Genomic DNA, 12,309 nt, shown 5'->3' with positions numbered 1-12,309 from the left:
ATTTTACTAAAGCCTGAGTAAATAAAATACAAAGCAATATATACAAATTATTGATTAAAACAAAGTGTTTCGAATTGTTCATAAAAAGTCATGCTTTTGTCCGCAATGTCCAACAGTCAGCAAGTCGTCCTCTCGGTAAATGATACATTTTTGAGGGTCGGGGGATTCCTTTTGGTCCATGTGAGCTGTAAATAACAATAAATGAATAATCAATCAGAATCATCCATTTTCTACCGCTTATTCCCTTCGGGGTCGCGGGGGGCGCTGGAGCATATCTCAGCTACAGAAATACTTTATTAATCCCCGAGGGGAAATTCAAATTTTCAGCACAATCCCATTCAATATCAGACAAACATTACAGGTAGACAGAAAAAGATCGCTGAAGGGTCTGCCAAGTCGGTGTTTATCTCACACTGACAACACGAACACAATTTGATGTAGTTTACTTTCGTTTCACTCGTGTACTGCCTCCTTTATTTCACATTTATCCAACAAAGTCTGAGTATTAAGCAGTTGAGATCGTTGCTTTGAGTCCAGCTTAACACTCCTCTTTAAATAAGTTTAAAAGAGTCTATCCACCTCTCGTAGCTTTGCGTAACGAAATGAAGTTCGTAAAAAAAACAATAAACACACTGCATATGGTTTAAAGACTACGGCTGAGTAAAACGCTGCAAGATAGATTCACTGATCAGTACAAATATTCCCCACAAAAATTCCTGCAACTCGAAAGTTTATTCCGTTCTTCTTTCTCTCTGTTGTCATGTTTGTTTGATAGAAATACACAAGAAATAAGTCGCCGCGCATATTCAAATGGTGGTCGTGTGTTTGAAAAATTAGTTTTAGGAACGCCCCCAACTGTGTTTAACCAGTCAGCTTTCGACAGCACAGCCCGCCCCTGAAAAGGTTTCGGGATTTTTCCAAAAGTCCCACTGAGCTGGCAAGAATTCAGTAAAGTTCCTGAAGTACTAAATTTACCCAGGTAGTTTTTAGGGGAAACGCAGGGGAAACATTACTTGCTCGGTGTGGTAAAGTTCCTGTAAAGCAGGGGTCTCAAACACGCGGCCCGCGGGCCAATTGCGGCCCGCGAGACCTTATTTTACGGCCCCCACCTTAATATGAAAGTTTAATGTTAGTGCGGCCCGCAAGTTTTAAATGAATGGCGCTTGACAGCGTTGTGTGCGGAGCTGAAGGAATCTACCAATCACGTTGTGGTATGAGGCTCTCGACACGAGGGCGTGCCGTGATGGCACTGCCTTTAGTGTCCTTTAGAAACTGTCACCGCATCATCTTTTTCACCATACTAACAGCTTGCAGGCCCAGACACATGGGTGAGGCTTCTGCAGACACACGTAAGTTATTGCAAGACATACTTGAGGAACAGCCATACATGTCACACTGAGGGTGGTCATATTTTATTTTATTTATTTTTTAACACTGTTACAAATATGCGCCACACTGTGAACCCACACCAAACAAGAACGACAAACACAATTCGGGAGAACATCCGCACCGTAACACAACATAAACACAACAGAACACATACCCAGAATCCTTTGCAGCCCTAACTCTTCCTGGCTACAAAAACACCCCCGCTACCCCCAACTCGCCTCCTCCCAATCCCCCCACACACACCTCAACCCCCCCGCCCCCTTCTACCGAATTCGGAGGTCTCAAGGTTGGCAAGTATGCATTGACGTCACTTGCGTGATGCAAGCAGAGAAACATTTTGCCGCTTTTCCACGACACCCACACACGCTCTTCTTCCCTCCCTCCCTGCCTCCCTCGCTCGCCCGCCTGCTCGCTCCCGCCCCCGTTGTAAACAGTCCGGGCGGGGAAGACGAGCGGTCCAGTAGCTTCCAAAGCACTCCGCCGAAGGAGCGAGCGACAATACAAAAGTGTGGTGCACTGGACCGCAGCGCTGATACTCTGACAGAGAGTCGCTGGGCGAATCAGACGTGTAACACGTTAGTGGTGATGTTAGCCCGTTCGGGGCTAATTGTGCTACCGTGACTGTAAACTCCACGGCAAGTTCCCCCCCCCCCCCCACCCCCCCCCTCCTCCCCCTCCTCCCCCCCCCCCTCCTGTTGGCTCCAGACAGAGACGATTTTTGATGCAATATTTCTTTGTTGAGCACAGGCGCACCCCGACGTGTCTTATTTCATTTCATTTCATTTTTATTTATCTCCTTCATTGATGTGCATCTTTGATCGATAGACAATTATACCTCAATTATTCAATTATACATTTACACACCAATGCCTGAGAAGGAGCAGGATGCAGAAAAATCGTATATTTTTCTGCCCCCTTCAACATAATACGTAGTCTTACTTAATGATATCATATAAACCAACAATTACATCCAAATATAACGAAAACAAACAAAAAAACCCCACAAAAAAACACAAGAAGTGCAAAACTTTATGATGTACAAACCAAACAAAAAAAACAAAAGAAGTAATATACACCTCATGGGATGATACAAAACAAATACAAAACCAGGCAAAAAATAAGTAAAATAATAAATATAAAGCAAAATGTAAACACTTATGGCTGTCCATATGATTTTATTGTTCTGTCTTTATATATATTTTTAATTGGAATATATTTACAATATTTTATCTCATTGTAAAGAGAATTCCATAGTTTAACCCCCACCACTGATATGCACATTTGTTTTAAAGTTGTCCTTGAATACTGATGTTGGAAATGACCTTTTCTTCTATGCTCTTCATTCTCACAAGTGATGACAAACATGTTTTGTAAATTTGCTGGTGATGTTTTACTTTTAGCCTTAAACATGACACATAATGTCTGTAACTTTACTAGCTCCTGTAATTTCAATAAACTCAAATTAATAAATATGTTAGTGTGTTCTAAGTAATCTACTTTATGAATAATCCTTATAGCTCTTTTCTGTAGTTGATACAGAGAAAGTTGCGGTGCACAACAAATACAATTTGAAACGTCATTATACAACTAGACATGCTGAAGAGTATGCAAAATACCAGGGAGATGAGAGAGTGAACCGGGTTGCAAATTTTAAAACCAGTCTACTGAGGCAACAAGATTTCGTCAAGAAAGCAAGCAAAAAGAGCGATGCAGCAGTCAAAGCTAGCTACATGGTGAGTGAGATGGTTGCTAGGGCGGGAAAGCCATTCAAAGAAGGTGAATTCATTAAAAAGTGCATGTTTGATCTTTTTTAAGAAATCTTTTCTTGCGGCCCAGCCTCACCCAGTTTCTGCATCCAGTGGCCCCCAGGTAAATTGAGTTTGAGACCCCTGCTGTAAAGGTTCCTGCGGTGGAAAAGGGCATAATCTATTTATTAAGCCGAGGTAACACAAACCAATGAAAGATTCAAAAGAGCTGCAGTCAGAGCCGACAAATTGCCGTTGCTAGCCTGCTAAGCTAACAGTTTAAGCTAAAGCCTGTTAGACTCAGACTGAGCGTGGACTCTCTGATGTCATGAGCCTGCTAAGCTAACAGTTTAAGCTAAAGCCTGTTAGACTCAGACTGAGCGTGGACTCGCTGATGTCATGAGGCAACAGTCACCGCCTTTTAAAGGCACACACACAGCTGCTCATATGGTAAATGGGTTATACTTGTATAGCGCTTTGACACTATTTCCACGTTCACTCCATTCACACACGCATTCACCCACTGATGGCGGGAGCTGCCATGCAAGGCCCTAACCACGACCCATCAGCAGCAAGGGTGAAGTGTCTTGGTCAAGAACACAACGGACGTGACTAGGTTGGTAGAAGGTGGGGATCGAACCAGGAACCCTCAGGTTGCTAGCACGGCCACTCTCCCAACCTCGCCACACTCTATTATAGAGTAATTTCGTTAGTAATTCAATTACTTTTTTTGGTAAGGTATTGAGCAACTACAATTAATTACTTTTTATGAACACAGCCTGTCACACAGCATCATGAAGCAGTTGTCAGGTTGTTGTTCCTGGCTAGGATATTTGTGTGTGTATGTCCTACACCAATGTTTACCCATAAAAACATGAAATATTTTCATGTTGCTGCTGGTGTTTAAACATATTCCCTTAAACCAGGGCACTTTATTTCACATTGTTTTTTTAACTGAAGAATTGAGCCTAGCTAAATGTTTTTAAAGAAGATTGGAGATTATATTTGACTTTTCTTATATAATTTTCAAGGCTTTTTCTTTTCTCATATCTCAAAACACATCCTAGGTTTGGATCCTATTATGCAAAACCTACTATTCTTATTTGATGGTGCTTGTTTAAGTGTATTTGGGATCCCCCCCATCAGTCCCGAAAATTTTTAATCAAGACATGGTGGAGATATTTAGTTACGTCAACGAATATTTTCAATTATGGGTTAGTTTATGGGCCAAAGTAAATTGGGATGAGTTTTGGTAAATTTCGCCCAGCCCTACACTCGTGTTAGCGACAGTGCTAGGACAGTTTAGGGTTGTTCTCTGTGTTTAATTGAGCGTTACAGTAGGCCTTATGATGGCATTGTGTTTATACTTATGAGTGCACATGTGTCAGTTGTTGGACTGTTAATAGTGAAATTGGGATATTTAAGACATTTCATATTGCTCCTAATTTGTTTTCGGCGGTACAAAAAGTTTTCTGTGTTACTATTTTTTTTCATTTAGTAGCACAGGGGCTACTATTTACAAAGCTAAGTGTACAGCCCTGCCTAAAGGAGAACAGCATTTTTTTTTTACATTTTGCCTATCATTCACAATCCTCATGAGAGACAAAAACACTTATGCATTTTTTTTTTGCATTCTAATTTGTAATAATTGGGCCGTCCTCGGTGGCGAGCAATGGTGGTATTGGCAGCAATCCTTTCTGCCTCTAAATCACTTTAAAAATGCATCCAAAAACCGCCAACAATATTTCATTTATGCTCCGTAATCAGTATAATCAAGTTGTAGCGACATTGTTTCTGTGAAAGCTAACACTTGGTAACTGTTTATCTATCGTAGTAACACATCGTCTTGTGACGGCATTAGCCGTGAGCCAGCTACGACACAAACACTGGTTTGCGGCACCAGCATTTTTTGTAACCCTTTGTTTGGATTATGAATACTTTTTCATCTAAACGGCCAGATATAAACATACCATCAGTCGGCATCGTAGTGAGAGCAGACATTGTACAGTAAGTGATTGTTTTATTATGTTGTCTCTCATGAAGTCTGTCATGAGTATTAATCATAGTTGTTCAAGTGAAAAGCAAACGTTGTGATGGGTCTGTGAAATTAATGCGTCGCCGTATGCTTAAAATGAGCCAATAAGTAAAATTACCTGTTATTTAATATGAATATGACTATTACTACGTTACATATATACTTACAGCGTGTATATAAAACCTTGATGGAGGTGAATGGATGTTTTTTTAGAGCTTTTTAATAGGCGGAAGAGAGCAACTCCCATTGACTAATGTTAGACGACTTTTATTACATGTATTTACGAGTTTGAATGCATAAAAAAAGACGTGTGCATATCTCACAAGGATTTTGAATGATGGCAAGGTTCCATCAAAAAGTGCAGTTCCCCTTTCAGAGCTAACATAGCTGAACTGGCTCTGACTATCTTAGCAAATGTGAAACACTTAAGCCATAGCTAATGTTTTAGTCACTGATTATTCTTGCAAGTAGGGCTGGACAATTATGACAAAAAAGTACTCACAATTATTTGTGATTGATATTGAAATCACGATTCATAACCCAATAATTCATTAATTTGAAAACATGAGTATTGTAATACTAAAACTCAAGTGTGTATATATATATATATATATATATATATATATATATATATATATATATATTATATATATATATATATATATATATATATATATATAATATATATATATATATATATATATATATACACAATGCAAAAATTCTCACATTTAGTGGTGCAATACATCTTTGGAAAATGTTGACCAATATTTTAAGTCAAAGTATAATCATTTTTGTAAATGTATCAATAGGTGCTTTGCTTGTCAGGTACTTTTTAAAAATCTTTAATTTGTTAGCGCAGTCGGACCTGTTATTATGACAGTGGGAAAGTGTGGTGCTGTTTTGAGGCGACTTAAGGCTGTTAAAAAACAAGAGAGCCTCTCAAGTTGCGACTGCTGTCCTGTTTGTACTTTTATCTTACATCAATGATATTGTTTACATCAACACAAACAGATGAGTTGTTTTGTTGGTGTATAAATTGTTCTTTCTAGCTTTAGTATCTTATCTGTGGTTCTCAAACTTTTTTCACCATGTACCAGCTCAAAAACACTTGACTCTCCAAGTACCACCATAATGACCAACATTAAAATACAGTAGTGTAAATATTCTAAATAATCCATCCATCGATCCATTTTCTAACCGCTTATTCCCTTCGGGGTCACGGGGGTGCTGGAGCCTATCTCAGCTATATTATTTAAAAACAAAGCAGAGATTTAATTTAACAAGTATATTTAATAGGGTTGTCAAAAAAAAAAGATTTTTTTTAGATTAATCAGAATTCTTATTTGTAACGATTTTTAATCGATTAAAAAAATAAATAAATATATATATATATATATATATATATATATATATATATATATATATATATATATACTACCGTTATTTTGTGGAATAGCCTTCATTTCTAAGAACAAGAATAGACTGTAGAGTTTCAGATGAAAGTTCTCTTTTTCTGGCCAATTTGAGCATTTAATTGACCCCACAAATGGTGATGCTCCAGAAACTCAATCTGCTCAAAGGAAGGTCAGTTTTGTAGTTTCTGTAACGAGCTAAACTGTTTTCAGATGTGTGAACATGATTGCACAAGGGTTTTCTAATCATCAATTAGCCTTCTGAGCCAATGAGCAAACACATTGTACCATTAGAACACTGGAGTGATAGTTGCTGGAAATGGGCCTCTATACACCTATGTAGATATTGCACCAAAAACCAGACATTTGCAGCTAGAATAGTCATTTACCACATTAGCAATGTATAGAGTGTATTTCTTTAAAGTTAAGACTAGTTTAAAGTTATCTTCATTGAAAAGTACAGTGCTTTTCCTTAAAAAATAAGGACATTTCAATGTGACCCCAAACTTTTGAACGGTAGTATATATATATATATATATATATATATATATATATATATATATATATATATATATATATATATATATATATATATATATATATATATATATATATATATATATATATATATATATATATATATATATATATATATATATATATATATATATATAATGTATTTATTTATTCACGGTACAATCCAGCAAATTAGGCAGATTATAATGTTGATGAAGATGATCATATCTGCTGTACAGATTTGCTTTAGAAAAGAGAAGTGTTGGATACTTCTATTGTTGCCTTATTTGTGTTTGACTTTATTAAATGCATTTTATTAAACAAAACCAGTTTTATTTTAAATAATATAAATTGATCAGAGCTGTTTATCTAGTTCATAGAGGAATGTAATTAATCATAGAACTAGAACTCATTGCTTTTAAAAAAAAGTATAGATTTTGAATCGAATCGTTTTCAATCGAGAATCAATTCTGAATCAAATTGTTTCTGCCAATAATCGAATCAAATCATGTGGTGCCCAAAGATCCAGTTTGTTTCCTATTTGAAGTTGAATTGGACTTTTGCTAAATATTAACATTTTGGAGTTGCACCTGTATTTATTCAAGTTTGAGCTCTTTCTGGCCAAGCACACCAGAGCAGACCTGACAACTGTTGTTTAACTTTTTGTTTAAGGTAGAAAGAGATTTTTGTTTTGTTTACTTTATTAAAGACTATTCCTTTTATGCATACTTTTTTTGGAAATAACTCCGTATACAAGTGCTGGAGCACATCCATGTGACGTTGCTGACTCCTAGTGACCAGGCACTATACACTACTACATATCATCATCTGCTTATTTCTCTTTAAAAAAAACGCCAGAAATTTGACTAATCGTTGACGATCGGCAAAATCTGACAAGATTCAACTATGAAAATCCTTAGTGAAAGACAGCCCTATTGGTTTTAATACAATACAATGTGTCCGTTGTCCTAGTAATTGAAGCAAATGGGAGCTTGTGGTTGAAATAAATAGAATGAGTCAAATAAAAGACAATAGTCTTCGAATTCTCATCAAATCATGGCAGCTAGCCAGCTTGCTGCGTTAACAAAAAACGGGCAGGTCTGTAGCAAGAGACAATTTACTTTTAACAGTAGAGCAGTGCGTATTCCTTGCAAATCATGCCCATAGTCCACAGGCTAACAGACATGTACCTAGGGCTGGGCGATATATCGATATACTCGATATATTGCGGGTTTGTCTCTGTGCGATATAGAAAATGACTATATCGTGATATTCGAGTATACGTTCTCACACAGTTGCTTTTAGCTGCGGGCAGTAAACTGCATGCATTTCTCCCTCTTTCTTGTCTCTCCTTCTCACAGAGACTTAAAATAAGCGCACCTTCTTACACACGTCACGTGTGCAACGTCACACGCTCCCACGGAGCAGACAGGTAGCGACATGGTAACATTAGCAGTGATGCTAACGGAGTGGTGCGAGTGGTAATACGAGAGAGAGAAGGTGCGAATCTGATAACAATTGGAGGAAGAATTAATTCCCAAGAAAAACAGCACGGGTCCATTGTCTGGCGGTGGTTTGGCTTCAAGCGGGAATATGTCGAACAATTATGCAGCAAAAGCGTTGCTACTACAAGTAGCACCACTGCTAATTTGTAGCATCATTTGAAAAGTCACCCGCAAGAGAATGAAGAGTGCTTCAAACTCTGCATGTCAACATCTCCGTTCGGTGCCACACCAACAAAATGCAGAAGCAACCATTTCCACATCAACACCGTATGACATATACTATTTGATATGCAGCTCATTTTTATGTGACACTTATTGAAATATCTTGTGTGACATCATGCACAAAAGTGCACTTTATTTGTTTTTAACTATTGTAGTGGCGTTCTGTACAAAAAGTACACTTTAATTTAGTGTTGTTTTCATATGTCATCTTAGTGACATCATGCACAAAAGTGCACTAATAACTTGTTTTGACAATCTTGCACTTTCTGTTTTGGAAATGACATGAATGTTTGTGCCACTGCTTAATAACTGTTTAATAAATACAGTTTTGGTAAATTACTTAGTTGTGATTTCCCTCTCTGCATGAAAGTTTAAAATGAGCATATATTAATGAAGTATGAACAAGAATGTTTTAATGCAAACACATAGAATCATGATACTGCTGTAATTACATGCATCAAGTGTTGATTCAAGGCTAAGGCAAAATATCGCGATATATATCGTGTATCGTGACATGGCCTAAAAATATCGAGATATTAATAAAAGGCCATATCGCCCAGCCCTACATGCACCACTAACAATTGCAAACACATCGGTATTTGCTTCTCGCCATTTTCTTTCTACTACCTTTTCCAATATTGTCAAAAAATTTAACCTGCTACTTGTTGTTGTGCAATTGTAATACCAAATTGTTTATATCATTACCTCAAATATAACATGTCTTTCCAGAGTAAAAAAAAGGTTTACATTTGGGTGCGAGAGATTTATAAATTACAAAGTTTACCAACTGCGAGTCAGAGCTTTTCTTTCTGTCACTCATGGTGTAGTGGAGTTAAAAAAAACAAAAAAAAACAATTCCCTGGCACTTTATAACATCCGAAAATAATTTTAAGCTTTTGAATGGAGACAAGTCAAACACTAGAAAATGGCCGCTCAGGATGAAGCTTGTTCCTTTTTAGAATGCCAACAAGCTCATTGATTGACTTTCTGGGGCTGTATTCTTGCCAATGTGACAATGATTGACAGCACGAAGAAACAGTCACACTATAGCACCGTTTTTAACACAACTGAGCTATAAATTGTTGTGGGATTTTCCAGCTCAAAAGGGGTGTGTTAAAATTGACATTTGGAGCACAAGCAGCAGCCTGTTGCTCGTCGTTATAGTCCATGCAGCCCAGCCTTTAGTGAAGTTGTGAGACAGAAACTGAACCATTAGCACGAGATGCTCCTGCTGCACAAGCTCAGTAGTCATGTGTATGACCTTTTCCATTTTTAACTCTGTGCATCTTCGCCGGCTTGACGTGAAGCGCGATGCAGCGACTCCACAACAGGCGTATCTACCTTGCAGTCTTGTGGAACAAGGCTCCCACTGTCTCGACGGGCCACCTGCGCCATCCCATGATCGGCCCAGTCGGGTACAGCAGCCTACGGGAGGAGTCAGTTGACACAGCAAGAGACCACAATACCACGCTTCCCACACACTGGCATTATTGTGAACCAAAACCCCGGAACCCGGAGTTATAGGGATCTAAAAATAAAATAGGCCTCAAACTAATAAATTAGGTATTATGTTATGTTTGTTGTTAAAAAGTTATATAACTTCAATAGGGCTGCAACAACTAATCGATTATAAAATAATTGGCGATTAATTTAGTCATCGATTCGTTAGATCTATGCTATGCGCATGCGCAGAGGCAATTTTTTTTTATATAATTATTTATTTATTTATTTTTATAAACCTTTATTTATAAACTGCAACATGTACAAATAGCTGAGAAACAATAATCAAAATAAGTATGGTGCCAGTATGCTGTTTTTTTTCTCAATAAAATACTGGAAAGGATAGAAATGTAGTTTGTCTATTGTATCCGATTATTAATCGATTAATCGAAGTAATAATCGACAGATTAATCGATTATCAAATGAATTGTTAGTTGCAGCCCTAAACTTCAAGTTAGTTTTGCTCCTCATAGATTCATACTCATAGATTTTGTGCAGAGTTTTACTTGGATCACGTTGCAATAAATTACATTTTTTTAACTGTTAAGGGCCAATGATGTCTCTTTGTGTGCATTTCATTTGATGTGTCTACATGCAAGAGGATCCCCTGCTGGCCCCACTATGGACTGCACTTTCACATTATTAACCATATCCATTCGGCATCCATTGCACCAGTCACCCAGGGGATGAGGGGACCCCACATCTGCGGTCCCTTCCAAGGTTTCTCGTTGTTCCCATTGGGTTGAGTTTTTTTCTTGCCCTAATGTGGGATCTGAGGATCTGAGCTACAACGACATCCGAGGATGGTGTTGTGGCTCTGCTTGTGTAGCCCTTTGAGACATTTGTGATTAAGGGCTATATAAGTAAACTTTGATTGATTAATTGATCATATGTAAGAAATTGTACACCTTCAAAGATGAACTAGGCCAGGGTTGTTGAGCCGTGAGTGCCAAAAATGTATATCAGCTGTGGTCCGTATGGGCCGCAGCTGTACTCAGTTATAATACTCTTTTCCTCCACTTGTGGCAGTATTGGCAATATGAAACAGAAGAAGTCTAGAGCTGAATTTATAGAGAAGCTTAAGTGCAAAAATTATGACTAATGTGGTGAAGCTGTATTTTAATTTAATTCAGTTAGAATTTTAGTGCTGTGTAATTGTATGTACATTTATATTTCATCAGCTTTGAATCCCTTCTTTTGCAATGTATTTGATTAGTATTTTTGTAATCCGCCTCAGTTATGCCTTGATGATAGTCTTTGTGAATAACACATGATTTCGTATCATTTGACAGGGTTGTAAACTGTAAGTAGGTTTGATATAATTTTTTGAATACGATTTAAAATGAAGAGTAAGATTACTAATTCTTTGTTAATATTTGAGCTGGCCCAAGACCCCCCGTAGTGGAAAAAGTTGGGCCTTGTGGTCAAAAAGGTTAAGAACCCTGCCTTGGACTACCTTTTCCAATTGCGGCAAAAGAGCAGAAGCAAGCCAGGCCACATCCAAACGTGCGATGCCTTGGGTGTGGGCCCAGGCACATTATGAGTGGCCTTCTACGAGTATGCCCTTTATCTCCCCAATATAACATGACCTGTCCCATATTTGAGTCAATGCAGTAGCTTTTCATTAATTTAAATATACATCTTATTATTGTGGTTGTAGTTTGTAGTGCACTACATCAGAGAGTTATTGCTAACATTTTTTTCCTACTATCTACTATTCTTCTGAGAGCTGCTATATGAAAATTAAAATGGCTGTGAGCTACTCAATTTTGTAACGTTTATTTTCATAGTTATTTCAACCCAAACAAAGGAAATACACTTGTTTTGCCAGAGCATTAGTTAACAGTGTCGGTATTCACAACTCACATTTCGTTTTAAAAAGTTTTGTCCATCTTATATTTCATATGCATTTATTTCCAATGCAGGTTTTTTGTTGTCACGACTTGAGCTACTTTGACAAAAATAAAGGCGTTTGTTTTTAT

At 37.6% G+C, this 12,309-nt stretch overlaps 1 protein-coding gene across 2 annotated transcripts in view; it reads left to right on the top strand.

Annotated features, from left to right (window-relative positions):
- The window catches only part of ppp2r5ca (protein phosphatase 2, regulatory subunit B', gamma a), a 99,637-nt gene that overhangs the window by 62,755 nt on the left and 24,573 nt on the right, over positions 1-12,309 (top strand). The window lies entirely within an intron of this gene.

Source organism: Entelurus aequoreus, linkage group LG03, assembly GCF_033978785.1.
Source record: "Entelurus aequoreus isolate RoL-2023_Sb linkage group LG03, RoL_Eaeq_v1.1, whole genome shotgun sequence".
Lineage (NCBI taxonomy): Eukaryota > Metazoa > Chordata > Actinopteri > Syngnathiformes > Syngnathidae > Entelurus > Entelurus aequoreus.
The sequence above is the reverse complement of the archived record's forward strand: the minus strand, read 5'-3'. Positions and strand labels throughout refer to the sequence as shown.